Source organism: Trachurus japonicus, chromosome 21, assembly GCF_045865225.1.
Source record: "Trachurus japonicus isolate A0001 chromosome 21, Traja_1.0".
In the NCBI taxonomy this organism is placed as follows: Eukaryota; Metazoa; Chordata; class Actinopteri; order Carangiformes; family Carangidae; genus Trachurus; species Trachurus japonicus.
In genome coordinates this window covers 16408976-16431367 of record NC_140927.1, presented here as the reverse complement: position 1 = coordinate 16431367, position 22392 = coordinate 16408976, and the positions used below count along the sequence as shown (strand labels likewise).

The window sequence follows — 22392 nt, the reverse complement described above, 5'->3', positions numbered from 1 at the left end:
TTCACAGGTTTCTGTTGCTAACCGCTAGGCTAACGTTCCTTAGCTAAACCAGCGGCATCCTTCGCTAACATTACACTTGCCACCGTGAAGCGTCGTCCGCTCAGCAAGTTAAACACTGTGATTAAAAAAACGGGGGAAAGAAAAGTTAAAGCCAAAGTACACCAAGCGTGGTTTGGCTGCTGTTTTGTTAACTTTGTTTAGAGTGTGACTGTGTTGATATTTAAATCCTAACTTGGTCACAAGAAGTATATTCTGACTATGGGTTTGAGCGAACTAACGTTAACACGACACCGGTACTTGGCTCTGGCACAGACAGAGAGACAGGCAGGCAGGCAGGCAAGGCAGCACTGCTCAGTCTTGTCATTACCTTGCAGCATGGATCTTGTCTTTGTTGCCAGCTGGTCCACACTCTGCGGAATCCCGACGTTATGTCCAGACACGTTAATGGCCGGACGATGAAAAACGTGAACATCAGTAAGCTTGTATAGTACCTATATTTGGGCTTTAAGCTCACAGCATGGTTCTTGTTGTGTATCATTTAAAAAGAAAAAAGTAGCGTGTGTGTGTGGTCGCTTGTGTCCGTCTGTGCTTATTGTGGTTTTAAGATTCGTGTGACAACATGGCATGAAATTCTCCAACAACTGTATATAACACAGGTGGGCTTTCTTAATGTTTTAGCTTCTTCTTGTTCTTCTTCATTCAGTTATTGTCATGAGTGTTAACGCCGGGCAGCACGCTGCTCTCCTCTCCCCCCCCTCCTCTCTTCTCTGTCTGTGGCTTCCTTTTAAAGGAAAGCGCAGCTAATGCAGCAGCTGCGGTCTGGGCTGAAATTTACCCTTTGAGATTATGACAATACCCTCCATTTTTCTGCTTTCATATTAACAACAAGGCATTCGCCATCTTGGACTATTTAAATTAGCACTGCTTATTTGAACGGTGGTTATCTATGTACTATAAAGTTGTGAAACTTTCAAGGAGAAAAGATCAGATAGATACGACCTTATTTTTTTGTCGAGCTTAAATGGAAAGCAGCATTTTAACACACAAAATGTAGCTAATAGGTTTTTTTTGAATTACTGGGAGTTAGATTTTATACCAGAGAGATGTCAAAACTGATTAGAGATGTTATGAAGCTGCAATTCGACCACTTTTCTCTGCTTCTCATGACATGTTATACATTGTCCTAGAAATTCAGTTTTTAAACCTTATAGTGACTCCCTTATAAGCTGTGCCACAGGCCATAACTAGACTCAACTCCAAATGCAGAAATTGGGGCATTTAAGCATTGCCCTGATTTCTACCATTAGCACAAACTGTTTTTATATTGACCCTGAATTAGAAAAAACAAACAAACAAACCTGTTAAATTCAAAGTTCTCAAAATTGCTTGATTAATATTCAATACACTTTTTTCTCAACTACTGGTACACATACAACAGAAACACAATGTAGAGAAAGAGTTGCAGAGAAAAGTTTAAGTACTATGAATAGTGTAATTCAAAAGTTTTATAAACTATTGCACCAAAAATTACTTGATGTTGTAGATAACACAAACATCAACTGGCCTCCTGTCAGAAATCTGAATGGTGCTGCTGTTTATAAGTGAGCCAACCACTGAAACTAAGTCAGCTACATTAAATTCAGATATTGTGATTTTCCTACTGTGCCATGTTGAAAGGCATTTTGTTTGAGTGCCCGTGGATCATCAAGACGGTGTTTAACAAGATTTTTTTCTTTGGCAATGAACATTAGGCCCCTTTTAAACTTTGTTATGCACATAATCAACCACACTTACTTTTGTACAGGAGTTTGTGATGCACAGTGATTTATGAAAAAACAGTCACAGAGATTATTTTGCTGGCATTCATTTAAGTTCTCATCATTTAGTTTGCTTTGGCAGGTGCCTTTTGTTTGCTGTGCAGTGGAGTTGATTTGTCTTTACAGATATAATTGATAGTAGTGAACCAAAGTGTGGCCTTTTCACACGCAATCTTAGTGAAATGGCAGTAAACATTATTCCTGTTGAAGTTCATCATTTAAATGGCTTCAGTAGCCAAGGCAGCGAGATAAATCAGATCACAACCTTGATGTGTTATGCATGCATCTAGTAACTGCCAATGAATCAAAACACAGGTAGAAGGTCACTAAATTTGCCTCATATTTATTCAGAGCTCATGTCCTTGAAAACCTCTGCAGAGAGAACAATGTTCATGTGGTTTGTACAAGGCTTTTTGAGTGAATATGGGCTTTTAACATTAAACTTAAAAGATTCAGATTTGAATGTTGGAAAAAAAAATGCACCGTTTTGCTCATCTAGCTACGGTCGCTAAAATAACTAGTAGGGTTTTTAAATGTTAGCAGCCCTGGAAATACTCACAGCTCGGCCACTTTTTTCAAAAACATATATTTTAATTCTAAAGGAGCCTATTTATTGTGCAACATCATAGAGCTACCAGGCTGTGAAATGTGTTAGGTGTACCAGATCTGTGTTTCTCTTTTGCTCAGTTGGTGACAGTGCTCACCATTTCAAGTGTGGACCACATTAAACACGCCTTGTGTGTCTGACTTTTGATGCACCTCTTGGTATGCATAGAGAATATGAGAAGGTCCCTTTTATGTTTCTTTTGGTTCTTTTAAAAGTGCCCTTCTTTCCTTTGGCCTTTTGAGAGGGCCAAAGGGAAAAAAACACAGGTCTGCTAATAATTGTGTTTTCACCTATTTTCACCCTGTCTCTCTATTCTTACCCTTTCCACAAGTTTGCTCTCATTAATCAAAGAAGCTGGACTCCTGCTGAGGGCTGAGCAGGTTCATCAATTTGGCAGCCAGCTTGCTGTATGGAACAGTGCAGAGGCTCTTAACACACAAGCATAAATAAATCTATGGTCTTTATATGCAAGCCCTGAAGGTTAATGCTGTATAATTCAGTGCACCCTCTTTGTCTGCTGTGATTGATGTTTTTAAACATGTAAGGCTTGACAGGATTCCCTTTTTGTAGGTCAGTGTTGACACTTTATGATTGGGTGAGCGTGGGGGGAGCTGCACGAGGGAGGTGGATTATTAGGAATATGTCAGGGTGATTACTCTTTTTCACTCATCTTCCTGGTCTATTTTCTCTTCGCCTGGAGATGCTTATCCTGGCGCTGTATTTTGAACCAATGATGCTTCTGAGATTGAAGTCTCCCTGCTGTGTTAATGGGGCTCATGTTTAAAATGCTAGTGGCCCGGTCTGTTTGTTTAGCTGTTTAGTATGTATTTGTGTCCTTTGCTGCGGAAATTGTGGGCCAGCTGCAGGCCATGGATGAATTAGCTCCATATTTATAATTCCAGGCCAGGTAGCTGCATACAGTAATACAGCCCTTTTGTCCTGTTGCTGTTGTAAACCATTCCACTTTCACACAAAGACTGTGCCTCAGCAGTCCCCCCCTTTTTTTTTATTGATCCTCATGCATTTAAAATCTGGTCACTGCTGCCACAAACACTTCCCACTTTAGGCATGCTGCTGCAGGCACATTTTTAAATATTTAATTTTTATTCAACCTGATAAGAGACTGGAGAAAAGAAATTCATCCCTAAAAGTGTCTGGATCAGCAAAGGCCAGAATTGAAGGCTTAGTGAAACTGACTGAATTCTTTCCTCACAGTGGAAGCAGTGACCATGCATCTTGGCATATCAGACTGCTGCAACTCTGTCTCTTACTTTGAAAAAAATGAATCCTCTCACTCTGAAGGGGCACACCATTAGTCAATATGGATTCTACACCTGTAAATAGACCCTTAGATATTGACATTATGAACGTATAGTGATAACATTTAAGCAACATCTTTTAAGGCTTCTTGTTGTAGTGAATGTTGTAGTCCTGTTGAATGTAAAGAGGCAGCTTGCTTCCTTCACATGGTATTATTACATGGTGTCTGTGTTTTTCGTGCTGGGTTTCATTTGGATAATTCCACAAATATCTATGACAGCTAAGGTGTGAGACCTTGTTGTCATGTTGAAAAATAAGATATCAACAGCAGCAGGGACACAAACCTGGTAGGACACCCGTGGCCATTTTCAGAATTGGCCAGAGATGGTGACAGTTTTGTTTGCCGTACTGACAGGGTGGTGTTAAGAAATGAAGAAAAGACAGTAAGATACCACAGGCCTAATTGTAGTAAACAAAATGTTCAAACTGACCTCGCTTAGCTGAAAAACTCAGATCATGTAATGGAGGAACTGCAACCAGACTATGAAGAAGAAACCAGCCATCGGTACAGGGGTCGCCCATTATTACTTATGACTTTATAAACAGCTTTCTGTGCAGGAGCCCTGTTTAATTATCTCTTCTATGATGACATGGCGCCAGATAGATGGATAGCTGAGTAATCTGAGATAGCTCATCCTTGTATAAATTCACAGACTTGTTGTAAACAGTCCATTATTTTAGACTGGAGGATGACCTTTTTACTCTTGTGTAAAGGTAATAATCCCTTTTACTCTGAATGGCACAAATGAAATTGTATGGTGGCCTGCATGTACATGATGCCAAACAAGTGTTGCTGCTACTGATCATATGATGTGAGCTGATGGAGTGTAGAAAGGGAGGGTAAAAGCTTCCCTGTATAGGACAATAAATATAACGGATCCAGATCCAGATCCATCTTGCTTTTTAAAAGCTTTTCCACTTGTGTCTAGACATTTTAAAACGGCTATAGTCATTATAGCATCAAGTGGAGCAATTACACCTGTCTTTATAAATCTTTTGATCATCACAAAATTAGTCAGAAACACGTTAACCTATGATGTCAAATTAAATGTCTTCTAAAATCATAACAAATGAGTGTGCTTGATGGGCTTTCTTGACAGTCAGTTTAATTTATTTTGAGTCCAAATAGTTTTCCAGGTTCTGCAGAAACAACATACAGGTTATATAAGTTTAAGACATTACCATCTTCTGCCTTTTGTTTACTTACATAAGACTTGTTCCCATCTCTGTTGTAATATTACAGTACGGTGTGAATGAAACCTCTCACTTCAGCCAGAGTGTTTTCACCCATCTCTCTTAGTTTGTTCATTTCTCAAGCTGACCCATTTTACACTAAACCTCTAAGAGGGACGGGACATGACTGAAGGAAGAACCCATTATATTTTGGGGCAGATCTGGCCCATTTCCCATGAACCTTTAAAAAAGAAAAACTGATGTGTGTTGTTTTGACATTGCTCTTGAGAAACATTAATGTAAGAAGTCTAACAAGTATCCTTACTTCCTCTTTCAATAGTGTGATCAGTGTGTGATACAGAGGGTGAAAGAAAATAAAAAAAACTTTAGTGACTGTTTTTGATAGATCTCAAAAATACTTGATAGGATTTAAATCATGAAGGGCTGGACTAAAGATTTAGGCTGGCTCTAGGCTTATTTTCCTTTCATACTCTTACAAAAAGAATCGGGCGCAATGGCAGAAATGCGTACGATGGTTGGTCAGATGTATTTGCAGTGCCTGTCCTACGTGTATTTTCTCAACAAATCTATTAACTATGACGGCAGCTTTGTCACAGAATAAACATTAATCAAATATTTCTTCATTAACCAGGAGAATATCAGTAGGCGGTGTTGACTTTAATACTTGGTTTCTGAGTCTATACTGTACAGATTTTGTTTCTGAATGTCACTGAATGTTGGCTATATAGTTACATAAAGAATCATAATCCAATTTCTCCAAACTGTTTTTGTCATATCCTATTTTCCTGTGTTTTCTCTGAGAGCAATAGTTTGATTCTGTTTTTGTTTTTTTTTCTGATGTTTAGAATGGATAATTAATCATTGGGTCTGTATTACCATTTCTATTTCATTTTCATGGAGCTTTCAGATAGGAGCCATGCTGAATGAGTAAAATCGATAAAATCAAGCAATAAATCTGCTGTTGTGGTCTTGTGTTTCAGGTGCAGAGCAGTGATGTCACAGAACTGAGGGTAGTCTCACACGGTAAGTATTTGGTTACCTCAGCCACCCATGTCTATGAAAAGCTTCTTTTGGTTTTGTATGGGGTAAACGAGTTTGCTTTGTGAAATTGGAAAAAGTAACCCATGAATGGAAATGCACCACTAAGTGGAACACCTCATTTTAAAGTATTATTTAGGTATAGGATTAGAATTTTCCAATTAGGTTGAGATTTAACAAAGTCCTCTTTTATGAAATTAGTTTGTGCTGCATTACACTTTGCTCTCGTTTTGTGTGTATCTAATTAATTCCTGTCTTTCCTAGAATTAAGAGTGTCAAGGCTTCAGAACATATTTAAATCTCTGGGGGGGGGGAGAAGAAAACTTTTCTGACTATAGGGTATTTTAAGATAAATTACTGTGAGTTAAACAGGGGTAATTGGTGGGTTTGGAGCTATTGTTTGGCTTTGTTTTTAAAATTTAATCCTGGCTACTCTGTGTAATTTAGTAACTTTATACAGATGCTTCTTGGCTGCTATTAAAAATTAAATTGTTGCCCCAAGACAGAGGTTGTGGGTATATCAAATTCATTTCCCTTCAGCTGGAGCTCTACTTTGTCAGAAAGTGACGTGGTTTTCTTATGACTGCAATACTTGCTGCCAAATTAGGAGAGTTAATTTGCAGTCTTGCAAGCAGATTCCATTTTTTAACTTGTATGCTGTGGCTCAGGAGGTAGAGCCAGTTGTAGAGCCAGTTCATTCCAGTACATGGCTCCTCCAGTCCGCATGTTGTGTGGAGTGTCCTTGGGCAAGACACTGAACCCACACTTGCCCCACGATGCGTTTGTAAATGATAATCTTTCAAAAAGCACTGTATATTTATTTAACCAATTAGATTAGATGTGAACTGATGAGAGGTTTTTATCGTGATCTTTTTGAATAGTTTCAAGGCAAACAAACTCAAAATGAAAAAATTACCATTATTGAGAGTAAAATCTTTAACAAGAAATAATGTAGATGTTTCATTGTTGTGTTAAATGGTTGGTTAATCAGATGTAGCTCAATCAGTGATTTTACCTCTAGTAGGATGTGTGCTCACATCTACTGTGGTTGAATCCAACAAAAGTTTATCTTGTGTCTTCGTGATGTTTTTGTAGTTCTCAATTCTTTCAGCATTTAGCATGAACGTGTCTTCAAACTGGAAGTGCTCCCTTAACTTTTATGGAGCAAAGAATGCTGAAATTCATGACACATGGCTACCTCTTGACCTACAGTACAGGAAAGAAAGAGACAGGTCATCTGCAGTGCTGTAGACAAGCTGAGTTGAAACAGCAATGGCGAAATGAGCACAAATCCCATCATCTCTACAGCTGAGCACTCTCCTGTTCCTGTGGAGGTGTCATAGGATTTATTATAGCAGTTATCAGTAACCTTCAATTCATTGACACAGTAAGTTTTAGAAATAGTTGCCAGGCAGGCAAGTTATAGCCACTCATGGCAAATGGTTGCTGTACATTGATTTCACTGTCCTGATATGGCCCTGACTAATGAAACCATTATTATGTGGACAAATAGAATCAGTGATGTCAAGAAGGGTGAAAGATATTTGACGTAATGAGAAACTGTATTCATATTTAATCTCTCTTTTGTACTCTGTCATACACACAAAGCTATGTTTACTCATGCAGTGTGTATTCATGCAGCAGTCTTTGCTGTGCTTCTTACAGTTTGATCAAGTTTGATTGAAGTTTACTTTGTTTTGACAAGTTTGTTTCAGTCCTACCTAGCATGAACGAAGAGACAAAAGGAAACAGTAAATAAAGAATAGGTAAAAATAGTTATGTGGAAATGGATTAAGAGATGAGTGAAAGGTGATAACATTCTAAAATTATAGCTTTCTTCCTGATTTGAAAGAGGGTCTATGGTCCAATCTTTCTCAGCAATGTTTGAAAAGAATCCATAAAGAAGTAAGAAAAGGCATGTAAAGAGTTGTTAACTTCAATTAAGAAAAAATGAGTTAAACTCAACAATATCCTACAGATGCTTTAGTGTTGCCATTTACTGAACCACTTCACCGTAATGGAACAGTAAACTCATGGGTGTATTATCTGATATTTCAAAATAGTTATTTAAATGAATTCAAACATTAAAAAAAAAAAAAAAAAAAAAAATATATATATATATATATATATATATAATTTGTATTTATTATAATTTCAGCTTTGTAGTAGTAGTAGTTGAGTAGTTCTCCACAGCGTGGTGTTATCCACACTTTCCAGTTACCGGAAAGCTTTATGGACTAGTGACTGGTATGTTTCACATGGTTCATTATTTTCACATGGTTCATTATTTTGCTGTATATTCTGTATGGGAGAGGTTGAGCTGTGCAAATGACATTTTCCCTTCATTTTTAAATATTTATGACCTTCCGTTAATAGTGTAGCTTCACAGAGTTGGCTGTATTTTGTGACTTTGCCAGGAGAGTGAACAGATTGCTGTGGTATTGTAATATGCCGTGGTAGTAAATATCAAAGCCCACTCTTCTTTCGACTTTTTTTTTTCCTGCCCAGAGGGATTTAAATACATGCAGGAAAGAAAAGTGAAGTGATGAAAGAAAGCGGTCAGTGGTAAATCAAAGACTTGTGAATGATGCAACTATGAGATGCATTAGTTATATCGATACTGCATCAACATGGAGTGTTCTCAGATGTTTAATGAATATAGAGCCATATTAGGCTTCCAAGAATAGAAGTAATGTTGTGCATGATGTGTTTCTATATAGTAATCCAGAACCACTGGTTACATCATGCTGCCCTATGAGATCAATGATCTTTACAGTAAATGAAAGGGTCAGGTGACAGGTCACATGGCCAGTCCTATCAAAAAGATTGCACTCTTATCATCACAAATTCTTTCAATGAAATTTTAAACAGTAATGTAAATAAATGTATGTAAAGTAATATAGTTGAGGAATAGCATCCTGACAGAGAACAAAGTCGCACTCCCTCTGTGTGCGAGTGTGTTGTAAAGCAAATGTCTCTGTTCTTTGTTTTGGTAGTCAGTTAGTGCATGCATGTTGGTGCAGGTGAGTCCCTCCCTATTGAACCGTTGGCTCTGCCTTTGTAATCTATCTTTATAAAGACAGGCAAGTTGGCAAGGTGTATTGTGCAGTGGTCAGGTGAAAACATCCTTAACCACCTTTATAGGATAAAAAGAAAGCGGTAAAACCAGAGAATAGGCAGACTGGCCATTTGGACAAATGACTCAACCACATAGTTTTTAAAATGTTAACCTGCTCCATTAGTGTCGGCCGTGTCTGTATGTGGCCTGATCCTAGCGGACAAGGCTGAACTTTATTTTAATTCCAACCATGGATCAGACAGACAGCCCTATGAGCTGCAGAGAGGCTTTACTTGTTAACTTGATGATAACAGAATGTTACATGTTACATGATTAATATAGTCAGCATGGTAACTTGCCATTACAGATATTATGAATTTGTTTGGCAGATGTTGTTATCGCTTCTTGACTGACTGCTTTCACTGTGTTTGGTAACACCTCGCTGAGAATGACGGGTTGGAGCCAAAGGTGTGGTTGACAAAACATTTGTTGTGGTCTTAGATGCTGTTAGACTAGTGCAACATCAAGAAATCCTTAAACCTCAAAGTCTGTAAGACCTTTAAAGACAATTCCCCTGCCCCAAATTAAATAAAGATATGAAGACAGTGAGGACAGGTGTATGGATTTACACAGAGATAAAATCACTGGGAAAGGGATTGTATTGCAGAGAGTGGTATGAGTACTGGGCAGCTGCAGTCACAGAGGCTAGCTTGTTGTCAATAAAGTAGAATTTATTATGTATGCTGCTCCTCTGAGGTGACAGGTCAGGCAGGCCTGGGTTTTGGGACAGCACTTGCATGGTCTACTGGGGAGCCTCTTGGAAGACGGTAGACCTGCAAGGGCATCTCTGAGGTGTGCAGATGGCATTGAGGAAAATTGAATTTTCTTGGGCAGCCATGGCCAGCTGCCTGCTTTTCCTTCTTTATTATTGGCATCAAGTCTTTATTGGACAACAGGGACTTCTAGTGCCTTCCTCAGCATCAGCACACAGCATAATTGTGCATCACAGAATAAAGATCTTGTAGTGTTTTTCAGAAGAATACATCTAAAGTAAAAAAAACGAAACAAAAAAACTGTCATATCGTTGTCATTTTTTAAAATCAGTTTAATTGCTGTTTATCTCAAGGATCTGTTCTTTTTTTTTGAGTGAACAAGAAATTCTGAAACCTTTTATTTGCTTCAGGTTTGGTCTCAAAACACTTAAATATCATCAGGGATAATAAAATGACCACTCTTGAGGACCATTAATGCTACTTAGCTGGCTGAGAGTTTTGTTGCCAGCCTGCAGGGGCTGCACAGAGAGGATCTGTGGTGTCAGCGATCAGACGGGTGTAGAGGTGACACCAAGGTGAACGCTGAGTTGTAGAATGGTTGAAAATCATTGATATTCTGACTCGGAGGCTGCAAATGGCTCAGTGGCAGATGGAGTCTTTGTCAGGGAAGAAAATGGCAGCTCAGGAGCATCAATGCCATTTTCCCTATCAGCTCTGCTGGCAGGCGGTGACCTTCTGCCGCTCACACAGATCCCCCAGCACATGATCAATTATCTCACTCCCATTGTTTACCAAGCTCATAGAAAAGGATTTAAATGCCAGTTTTTTAGAGGGAGACTGCATGTGCAATCATGAGACTGTTGTTAGTTGTTGGTTTATAATGAGGAAAAAATTGTACAAGCACATTCTTTACACCCACGTAAATGTTGAAAAAAACCAAGATTGATGCATATGAAACCAATTCATGGTATTTGTTAAGTTCTGTTTATTTCATGCAATAGAGTTGTTATATTTGATTTGACTTGACTTCCATCACGTCTAACAACATTGTTAATGAATGAGGATCCTCTGGAGTGACATACTGTATCACATAGCACCAATTTAGTAAGTGCTTCTCACATTGTTTGACTGAAAGTAGATCATTTGGGGGCGTTGTTTAGCTCAGTTGGTAGAGCAGGCCCCATAGGCTATAGTCCTCGCCGCAGCCGGCCCTGTATCGAATCCCGACTTAGGCGGCCCTTTGCTGCATGTCATTCCCCCTTCTCTCAGGCTCCCATTTCCTGTCTGTCTCAACTGTACTGTCCATTAAAGGCAAAAAAGCCCCAAAAATATACTTAATTTTTTTTTTTAATGGATCATTTGCTGTGGTGGAGATGTTTATTGAAATAGTATTAATTAGGAAGTGGCTCTTCTCATCAGCAGATAACATAGGCACACAGAATAAAACTGCAATACTCAACCATTATTCTTGTAAACAGTCAGAATAGAATATAGAATAAACCTGGAGAGAAATGGGGATGGAGGGAACAAACAACAAGGAACAAAAAGCTAATGACATTGAGAGCCCAGTCTAATATGTATTTTGTCTTGATGGTTGATTTCATTAGCAGATCTCATTGTTATGCACTGACTGTCCTCCTGCAGTAAAGTGAATATTGTATTCATGTAGACTGAATATTCAGAAGGAAATGTTTGATTTGAGTGGCATCCAGCAGAAGAGTGTACTGTAGTAGAAGTGTTGTCTTCTGATAAATCAGATCAGATCGATGGATTATTCTATTATTCCAAGATTCATATTAAGACTTTTTTTTTTCATCAAGACGTGACTGCTGTCAAACTGTCCTTAATCTCGAGTTAACCTAAAATCTTAACATGTATTTGTCTTTCCAGGATTAGGCTATATTTAAAAGGAAGGTCATGATGATCTGCTGCATTTAGTTACTGTTAAAACCTTGGACAGTTGGCTAGCTTCCCATTGGCCACTAACTTATGTCATGTTCTTTTATTTCAAAAGTGGAAAAATGTTCTCTGTTGAGGAATTTCTTGTGTCACTATATGGGGCTGCCTCCTACATGACCTTCTTGTGTTATGGCTATGTCGGGACAGGATGAGACTCTCATCCTATCCTCATAACTGACAGTATCAGTTGTCATTCAAAAACCTCTTTTTGCTTTTTACAGAAGCCTGTTGACAACTGTGCACTAAAGTTACACTGTCCAAGGATTCAAGTGCACCACTCTGTCAAGAGACACTTTGTTTCCATTTGCTGTATAGCTGCATGTTTGCTCAGGAACAGTAGCAATACTCCTTGACAGCTAGTTCCAGTGTAAAGGAGAGCAACACTCTCACTGGTGATAAAGAAGTGATATTTCCAAAGCAAAAAAGTAGTTGCATTATTTCTATAAAGTTACTTCTTCTCATGTGAAGAATACCATTTTTTTTGCATTCTGTAGTTAGAGCGCTGCTGAATAATTGGGCAGGATACAGGGTTTTAGAAAAGGTGATCGGTTATAAGGCCTCTGTCCAAGCACCTTTCCTCCTGGACTGTAGGGGATGTACTAGTGTTCAAGCTCTTTTCAGAATGTGGCCTCTCCCTTGTGAAGTGCCATGGGGACAGTTGTCTTCTTTGCAAGCATGTCTTGGCAATCCATATCTCCCCCATAGTGAGACATAAAACAAATGTTATAAAAGAGAATTTAAGGTTATGGATTTAACCCCAGTCCTTAGATTGAGTGTCTCAGCGTTATAGAAGTGAGCTTGTTTTGCATGACAACTGACAGTCTCCTGCCAGTGTAACATACTGCACTGTAAAGGAGGATGGTCCCATCCTCTCCTGACAAAGGTGTCACCCGCCAGTGAGAGCTGTCGTTATGTCATTTATGCCTCTGATAAGGTCGCACAGGAGTCGCGCCATAGTGCCACATTCATACATTAATCCAATAAATGCCATTTGATGTTGAAAATTTCCATAAACATGAGACGGTTGTAAGAAGCTGCCCTTAGAGCAGGTTGTGTTTCAGACTGTAAGAAGGATCATATTAAGCTGCCATGCCACACACCTTTCCTCCCTCCCTTTTTCAGGGCTGGCTGCACACAGTTTTCAGAGGGCAGTGCTTGTTGGGTTGCACTTCCAGAAACGGTGTGAAAAAGATTTCCATTACTAACGCTCCGTGTGTGTGCAAGGTGTTGTTTCACACCACCCTCATACTGCTTCCTTATAATGACAATATTAGCAATGACACATGCCGCTCCTCACTGCTAACTCATGTTCATGTGTATCAATCTTAGTTTTGCCCGAGACAATTTTGCCCTGAATTTGAACAACTGTTGTAGCGATAAAAATAAAATCATGCCTTCTGGTTAGCTGTGAGTTTATACAAATATGTTTTTGTTTCACAAAGACAGTAAGCTGAAGACAATCTCTGATGCTAAACTGTCCTGTCATATCCCCAGAATGGTGTTAAAGAAACTCATATCCATCGATCCACTCTGTCTGCTGCTGGTCTTTACTGCAGACTTTGCACAACAGGTTATGGGTGTTGCTGAATGTGGCTTAACACTTAAACCATTTGGTTTCCAATGCCCTCCAGGCTGTGAGATCCTGAAATTACACTGTGCACTAATGCAGCAACAGATCTCTTTGTTTTTGAGTACCTCCTTTAAGGTGATGCCATTTTCTCTGTCCTAAGTCAACTTTCCGTAGAATCCTACCTCTTTCAAAACTGCTCAACTGTCTTCAAGGTCCCATTTCCTTTCCAGAACAAAAGTAGGCGATTGTGGTAATGCTAAATGCTAACCTGCTCATTGCTGAGATGCCTTTGTGCTGCAATTTACAGATTTTAGTGGAATCCTGTTGGTTGTCTTATAAGGTCGGTGGGTACATCTGGGTCTCTACATAGAACTCTGGGTTTCTTTGTCCGTCAGGCAGCTCTTACATCTTGCTCTTTAATTTAACACCAGTGACTAAATGTCCCTTCAGCGCATACATGTTTTGTTTTTTTATGAAATGTTTGTGTTTGTTTTGGGAAAACATCATCTAAATTAAGAATGTGTGACTGACAAACAGCAGAAAGGCTGGATGTCTTTCTCTAAAGTGGCCATTCTTGTAAGTTTTTTTATTGGGTACTTTACTGCTTCAGTGCACATTTACAATATTATTATCTAGCAATCCCCCCCCAAAAAACACTTTATCACTCTTAGTATGATAATTTTGGCTACATAACTGTCAAATTCAATGAAATGTCCATCCCTGCTCCTCATATTGGTTCCAGAGATGACCACAACTGCCCATAATTTTGTGTTTGACCAGTTACTGCAGTCAGTAAGGATGGTGTATGTGCAACTGAATTGACAGCAGTGTTTTTCCTATTCAATGTGCTGGTTATACATTCATTTTACAAGTTGGCACTGATATTAGATTACCATCTATTAGCATCAACAATGGTGTTTCCGTGCCATACATTCATTTAAGTGTTACATTATAGAGCACACAGTGTCTGAAGTAGTGCAAGCAAGTTGATGGAAATATTTATTAGCAGCAGAGAAGACACTCTTTTTGTGAAGATGACTCAGAGGCAGACAGAAAATTAGTTATTTTCTCTGCACATTCATCAAAATAAAAATAGTCTGAGTTTCCCAAGTGACTCTCCCACACATTGAAGCCACAGCTGCATATACCATGCATAAACTCAGTATTAAAACTCCAATTAATTGTAGGTGTTTTTGAGCAGCAATAAAAGAAGCCCTCTTCTTTTTCCTTCCTCCTCATCTCCAAGCCATTGTCCTGCGTTTCGTCCCATAAGAATTAGCACATTTAAACTAATGAAATGCCCTACTTAATTTATAACCTTCACCTATTACTTTCCTAAAATTATGGTGTGGAACAGAGTTACGTCCTAGAGCCAAGAACATAGATTTCTGGATGGCAAAACTGTTAGATATTTGCCTTTGACACTTCAGTCTCTGATAACTTTTGATTTAATGACTAACAGAGGCAGAATGTCAAGAGGGAGTGTCTGTGCCAGATTATTCAGTCTGTGGTTCTCGTGTTTCCCCTGTACAGATAACGGTTTTATTTTGATGGTGACATGCATAATTGCCAGAGCATTATGGGAAAAAGGTGTGTGAAATTACATTGAGTCCAAAATATGCAACAGTGCAAAATCTGGATGCCATTATTCATGTGATTAAAAAAAGCACATAATGTAGTTGTTTTCTTTGATTGCTCTGCTTGTCTGTTTGTGGTCTGTCAAGTATAAGGTTGCTTTAACAGGAAATGAAGCAGTATGCTTTATTGCAGGGGACGAAAGCAACTTTGTGAAATTCCACTGCCTTCATGGTTTTGTTTTATTGTACATAAACGACCAAAGTTGCAGTCACTTTTAAACCTTAAGCATTTCTTAATAGCATTTTTTCAAAGCCACTGATTTTGCTTATGATTCATCAGTAAACCATTGGAGAAAATTGTAGAATTTTAATAATAACAGAAATACAATGTTCTAAAATTTACCAAATGCAAAATACATGGAAGCTCAATGAAGCAGATCAGCTGATACTGTAGGTCTGGTCAACAGTGGTACTGAGGCAGAGCCAAGTTCTCCATACGACCAGATTAGGCTTTAGTATTAATTATAATAATAACAATGATAATAATAACAACGAAGTAGTCTCAACATGACACATTCTCCTTCTCATTTTCCCTCTCACATTTATACCACACCAGTCAAACTCTCACATTATTAGCTGTGTGTGTAGCTGTGAAAATACGTGCAGTGTAGCCTGTAGAAAACAAGGTAAGCAAACTGAACAAATCTAAAATGCTGTATGTTATACAGTAGGTTACACCTATGCACAAGCTGTCACTACTTGACAGATTTTCCCCGGCAGCCATTTGAAAGCCATTCACTGTGGAAACTAAACAATTAACTCCTAAAGTTGCACAATGCAACAGTTGTCCACGCAACAGCTGCACTACAGCTCTCCACTTGATAAGTTTGGATGGTACATTACATTTAGTGCAAAAGGTAGCAAAAAAGAAATTGTTTGAGACTCTAGAAATAGTTTAGGAACAACTACACTGAGCGAAGAAGACATCAATGTGTTGATGTTAAGAATCATAATTTAGTGGTGGGTTTTCTTGGGAACACAACAGCATAGCACAAAAATATTTTCCTGATTTTACAGTTCAGTACATTTCTACAGATAAATAAATAAGATGAGAGAATATCTTAGAACGGGGGATGCTATTTGGCAAGAAGAAAATGAGAGAGTGCATCTTTTAAATATATAGTCTTCATGTTTGAGCTGATAAGCCGGTGAAATATTGAATTTAACAGATTTCCTAAATGGGAGAACTTTGCATTTATAATCAGGAGATACAGTGAAACATCTCTATCTCCACTGCCGGTGGCAAAACAACATACAGTGGTAGAGGATTAATAATTCCTGCCTGGATAGAGCTCCCTTGAATAACAAAGGTCTGATAGAACAAGCTGATTACAAATTTGCTAGCTTTTGCAAAAACCACTGAATAATGAAGGTCATTTTCGTCTTCTCTAAAACAACATTTGAGTATAATGAAATTCTAATCGGTGTACAGCTGACCACACTACATTACATGCACACATCGTCTCAAGACATTATCTTAAAATGGTTGGTGGATCGTTGCAAAAATAATAAATGTGAAAACATTAATAATTTACACTAAATAACATTTCTATGCCTATGGGTAAAGCTTATTTGCTTGGCTTAGGTCCTCAACACATTTGCAGATACAGGAATCATCAGCGATCGGAGTTGATCGGGGAAGACTCGAGGCAGAATACTATGTGACTAACAGTAGCATCTGTTCACATCACGCCTATATCAGTGTATCATGTTTATCCACGGTATCTTAATCATGCTCGCTCTCACTCGTCATCTGGAGTGTTGACAGCCATTCTTGTTTCTCTGTGTTTCAAGAATTTGCTCTGGGAGCATAATCCCATGCTTCCCCACATCAAAGCCACTGATGTAGAGATGTGATGTGTCCGTCTTCATGTGTCTCCATTAGAGGGCTGATGCAAGATTTCAGCTATTGGAAATTGTGTTTCCCATTTGGCAGCCTGACATCTGTTAAGGTGTAGCGCCAATTTCTGAGGTTAAATTTCCTGGTTATCTCACTTTTTCTGTTTAGTGACCTTCATTTAAGACATTCAGAGTGCACACAGCTGCTTGTTTGAATGTAACCAGCATCGTCTGTGTTGGTAAAGCGATGGACATGTAGACACTGTGTGACTAATACTTTGGAAGGTTGGATCTGTTTTATTGTTTCATTTGGCACACTGCAGCCCTACTTCCCATTACGGTTGCCATGTGATTTATGTTGTGCTCTTTGGAGAGTGAGAGAGAGGGGCTCTGTAAAAAGCTGTGATAGTGATGTTTACCTTGATCCAGGCTGTTTTTCTTTCTTTCATCTTGTTCATTGACATTAAAGAGAAATTAAAAGTCCCCATGTTTTTCTGAACATGAATGATATTTGAACTTGAAAAACCGAAAGACATTATTGGCATTGCAGTGTCGAGCCTTACAGACAGAACCTTGGAGTTTTTGTCTTTACTGTCTGGACACTTAGCCATAATCACACCATTTACATATCACACCCCAGCCTTCAACCAACAGATAATTAGCAGATACCTGAGTGTTGTTTGGCAGATTTCTTCCCTCAGGTTTGTAACAGAATCCACTATATTCCCCCCTTACAGTTGTCCAACAAGCAAATAAGTAATGATCATAATATCATGAGCATGTCTTTGTCTTCTTTTACGGCTGAATATACCGGTAGACGGTTCCTCTGCTGTGTTTTATTTAGCAGTGTGGAATGACAGATAACCTTTGCATCAGCATCGTACATTCATGATTAATTTGTTCCTGTCAGCTGATTCCATGTGATACCCATTTTTTCCCAGTTCATGCACAAATGCACATACTATATTATATGTGCAAATGCACACAAACTGCATTTTACACATTTTTCTGTGGATAATTGAAACTGGACAGGAATGGAAGCTTTATTTTCGTTAAATTGATAGTAGTAATGACAGGTAGTATTTCAACAAATAAAAGCATGTCCCTGAATCTGATACACAATACGTAATACACAATAATGTATGTTATTTCATTAGCAGTGGTATGTAAATATTTTTAATGACGGTCATTTATGATGAGTAAATTGACTGTTTCTCAGTCAGTCAGGTCCTTTATAACCTAATCTGTGGCAACCTCTTGGATGTTGTGTTTTTTTAGTATTGCTGATGGATATTATTTTCTCACTTCCCTTAAACACTCATTAGAAAGATGCCTTTAGCAAATAATGGTGAACACACGATACAGGGTTAAACAAGAGCAGTGTGTGGTGGTAATGATGTGACTTAGGCCTACATGTGATTATCTGTAACAAATTGGATTGCATTTCTACCTCCTCGCTTTGGGAAAAAAACTATAAATACTCTGAACTACCTGCATATCAGCACATTGACAAGTATATTTACTGTAAACAGGATTGATTATTATGAAGTTCTTTATCTGCTCTGTTGGGAGATATACAGCTCCAGACTCACAATAACAGTGTAAATATCATCCAGGGGTTGCCATTCCTTATTTCTTTACCAGCTGCATTTCATGGCCAGTAACACCAGATTAATAGCAGGTGATTGGGAGATGCATGAAATTCCTTGTCCTTTTCTCTCTCTCGCCACCCCCTTCCTCCTTCTTCCCTGTATGTGTCTAATTAAAAACTGCAGGCTGAGCTACACAATTTATGGCTAATGCTTGCTGTTGATGGGGCAGCAGTAGGCAGGAGCTCTAGGAACATGTTCATGATGAATATCAGGCGGTGCAGAACATGTGGGATTCCTGTTTTCCGCCGCCGTGTCCCTCCCCCGAATCCCTCCTCGTCAAAATGAACCGCATGCAAACTGCAAACTGTGCTAATGCTGCTATGAAAGACAAATGCCTTTCTTGAAACATTTGTCACGCCGATGCCATGCCATTATTCATCAGAGCCCATTTGCCTCTGTAACTACCAACCTTTCCATTTTATTCATGGTAGCATTCAATACTCGTTTGAGGCAGTCAATACAAGCAGAAATTCATTTTTTCCTGTGAAGGTCTCCCTAAAATGTGGATATGACCTGAAGAGTGATGACAACACAACGCTCACACTCGCTGTTTTGCAGGTAATGCTCAGGAACAAAAATGGATGATTATCCTGGAGTTATGAGCACAGGTGGATTTCTTTGCTGGCCTCACAGCGTGTGCGTTCTTGCATAGGAGGTCAAAGATGTGATATCACTGATGCATAAAAGACTATGGATGAGATGAGCAAATCAGTGAATGGGTAGCATTTGAAGGTGTTTAGTAACACTAGGGCTGGCCTTGCCATGGATCACATTTAGTGTGACAGTGGGACTGCTGTATCAGTGTCACAGAACAGAGGCCCTCCAGTGTAACCAACACTGCTCTGCCATCTGCCGCCCCGCACTAATAGCCAGGGCTGTGAATCAGTTTCTCTACAGACCTTTTTATTTACAACCCTAGATCCATTTGCTCCATCTGAACTTTCCTGTCCTTGATGACGGCCGGCTTTTCCCCGCACTGAGGAGTCCAACCTCTGGAAAGTGCATGCTTTATTTTGTCTCCCAGCTTGGTCATAAAAAAAGGGGTCATCACCGTCAAGAGCAAACCTGAGTTGAATGATAAACCATCCCTTAATGCAGAGTATTGATTCTGTAGCAATGGAATGTTTTCCTGTTTAATCACTCTGCGCAGCTCCTCTCCCATGATTACTTGCTTAGTGTACTTGAACACCATTAATTTATAGGACGGGATGTTCCCATATCTAGAGGAAAATGAGCAATTACCTTGTAGATGAAGTATGCTTGTATGCAAAACCCCGCTCAAATGGAACTTTTTGCGTGGTTTTATTAAATGATCTCTACTACTGACCCGCCCAACTCTACAACGTATTAGTCACTGCATCATCATGAAACGTATCGCACATAACTTGGCCTTGAAAATCCCCCTTCAGCTTTTACTCTATGAGTAATGGTGTGTGTTGCTGTAGTTTTGCCTCTGATGCGGGTCTCTCTGAAGTTTCCGCCCTTAACTGGTGGGATGGATCAGACAGAACACTTAATCACTTCCCAGGTGGAGTAGGAGTCAGGACCAGGAACCGTAACTTGTCATCAGAAGACATGACAGAATGAAAAACTGATTGAAACTCATAGGAGCATGGCATTTCAGCTGAACTGTGGGTGTACCACTGAACTTGTTATGTGCCTAGCCGCTGTGACTATACACACTCCATTTTCTGTCATCCTTTGACCATAAGAGCAAGCCTCACAGTGAGCCTTCATCCTGCACAACTTGTGGGTGTACACACAAATGGGGAGAAACGAAAACCTTCAAAATAATTGGCTTCATTTCAGCTGGTCTGCTGGGTGACCTCAAAGAGAGAATGATGAGTGGGAGAGAGAATGGCTTTTTAAAATTTGCTTTATTGCTGCCAGGTTTCAGTCTCTGTGGTTTTCTACATCCCTTCACTTGCTCCCATCCAGAAAATCATTGAGGCCAAAAGTGAGTGGTGTTACTATTTTTCCACAGTAGCAGAAGGAATTAATTGTGTTAAGTGGAATGATGGACACCATCAGTGATTTGGAAGCTGCAGCTGGTGTCAGACATGTATAGAATCAATCAAGGAAGGAGATGTTAATGTCTGATGAGGAGGCTTTAACATGGTTATATAATTCTGATTAGATGGCCATCAGGAATGCATGGTAATTATTGCATAGACTGTATATGGAGATGGACATATCCTCCATGATGTCACCCATAGGTTTCTGAAGAGTGACTCTGAAGCTGAGCGTGAGCTGCTCCACCATTGCCAGCTTGGTAGCGCCAGACTCTACCTCACCTTGGGCTAATTTCAAAATGGTCAGAAACGTGGGGCGCATGTTGTGCCGAGGTTTGAGACGTATGAAGTATGCTCTCCACCTGTCACTCAAATCAGCACATCCTCATTTACTGTATGCATAGTTTTAAGCATTTAATTGAAATGGGCAAGATGTTTAAAGATCCGTCCCATGGCATGTAGAGTTACCACAAAGGGGCAAATTGGATAGATATTTACTAGGCTGTAAACATATTCATATCAGCTGTGAAGTAGGACTTTTTAACATGGCAGACTATGGGGATCGACTCACTTATGGGGACAGCCTCAAGTAGCTATTCAAGAAACTGCAGTTTTTGGCACTTCGACGTTGGCTTAATTTCTCAGCTTGGAGGTCAGAGTTTGAGACATATTTGTACCTTTCTTCATTCACATGCCTTTTTATTTTTGTAATTTCACTTTAATCATATGTTGATGACAAATACAATAAAGGACCTCAGAGTGATTTATCTCTATATCTATCTTTATCTTGATATCTCTATCTCAGTGTTTCAACAGGTTTATATACTGCCCCTCTTTGTGTTTTAAGGGAGGACAGTGCACGCACATCCAAGACAGTGAGCAGGTGCAGGACAAAAAACAACAAGAAGGAAAAACAGACAGAATGTCCGCACACTGCTATAATCAAGCTCCCAAAAATGTATTAGGACAACGTTTCGACCACTTGGGTCTTCATCAGGTCCTGATGACAACCTAATGAAGACCCAAGTGGTCAAAACGTTGTCCTAATAAATTTTTGGGAGCTTGATTATAGCAGTGTGTGGAGTGGACATTCTGTCTGTTTTTCCTCTCTGTGTTTTACTCAAACCTTCCATTGTGTTACAAGACATTGTATTTGAATACAGTGAGAATAGGGATCCATGCTGAGGACTCTGTTACTGCCTTATCATTAGCATCACGCATCTGCTACTGTGAAAGAAGAGATAACATGGACAGGGTGGAACACACAGTTGGAGACAAATGCTTACGTGCACCCAGAACAAGACAATATATAGATATGAAATATGCACAGTTCTGTGATGAACAAGAAGACACAGCTGGAAATAGAGGGAAAAAATGCTATTTTCTTTTCGTTTCAGTCTTTCTTGCTGAGAGTTACATGACAAAAATGTAACTAGTTTCATATCTGTAGATGATAATAGAATCTAGGTAATTGCAGACCTAACAAACTAAGCTAACTGGCTGCAGGCTATAGCTTCATATTACTGCGCAGACATGAGAGTAGTATTGATGGTCTCATCAAACACAATGGAAAAACTTTATGTCACATTCTTCATTTAAGCTAATAAACCACTGAACAAGTTGCTGAAGGCTTTCAGGAATCATATCATATGATATATTGCACATTAAAAGCCGGTTTAGCAAGCAACGTCAACAAAACAGTTTTTTAAAGGCCCCAAAATATAGCAGAGAACACCAGAAGAATGAAAGTGGCAGAAAGTGCACACCTATTTAAATCATGGCTTTGGCAAGCTTAGCTTTGAGGCCAGCAATATGATTTCTGCTTTGTGGTTTTTGTATCCAAGGCAACATGTCAGCTTAGTTGGTTTGCTTTGCCTCTTCACAGCAGGGAGCTCCTGTATTGGAGCCTGGGCTTA

At 39.2% G+C, this 22392-nt stretch overlaps 1 protein-coding gene across 1 annotated transcript in view; it reads left to right on the top strand.

Annotated features, from left to right (window-relative positions):
• The window catches only part of baz2bb (bromodomain adjacent to zinc finger domain, 2Bb), a 48311-nt gene that overhangs the window by 325 nt on the left and 25594 nt on the right, over positions 1–22392 (top strand). The window contains exon 2 of the mRNA XM_085765608.1: positions 5919–5961. The gene's annotated coding sequence lies outside the window, so the exon portion shown is untranslated. The remainder of the gene's footprint in view (positions 1–5918; positions 5962–22392) is intronic.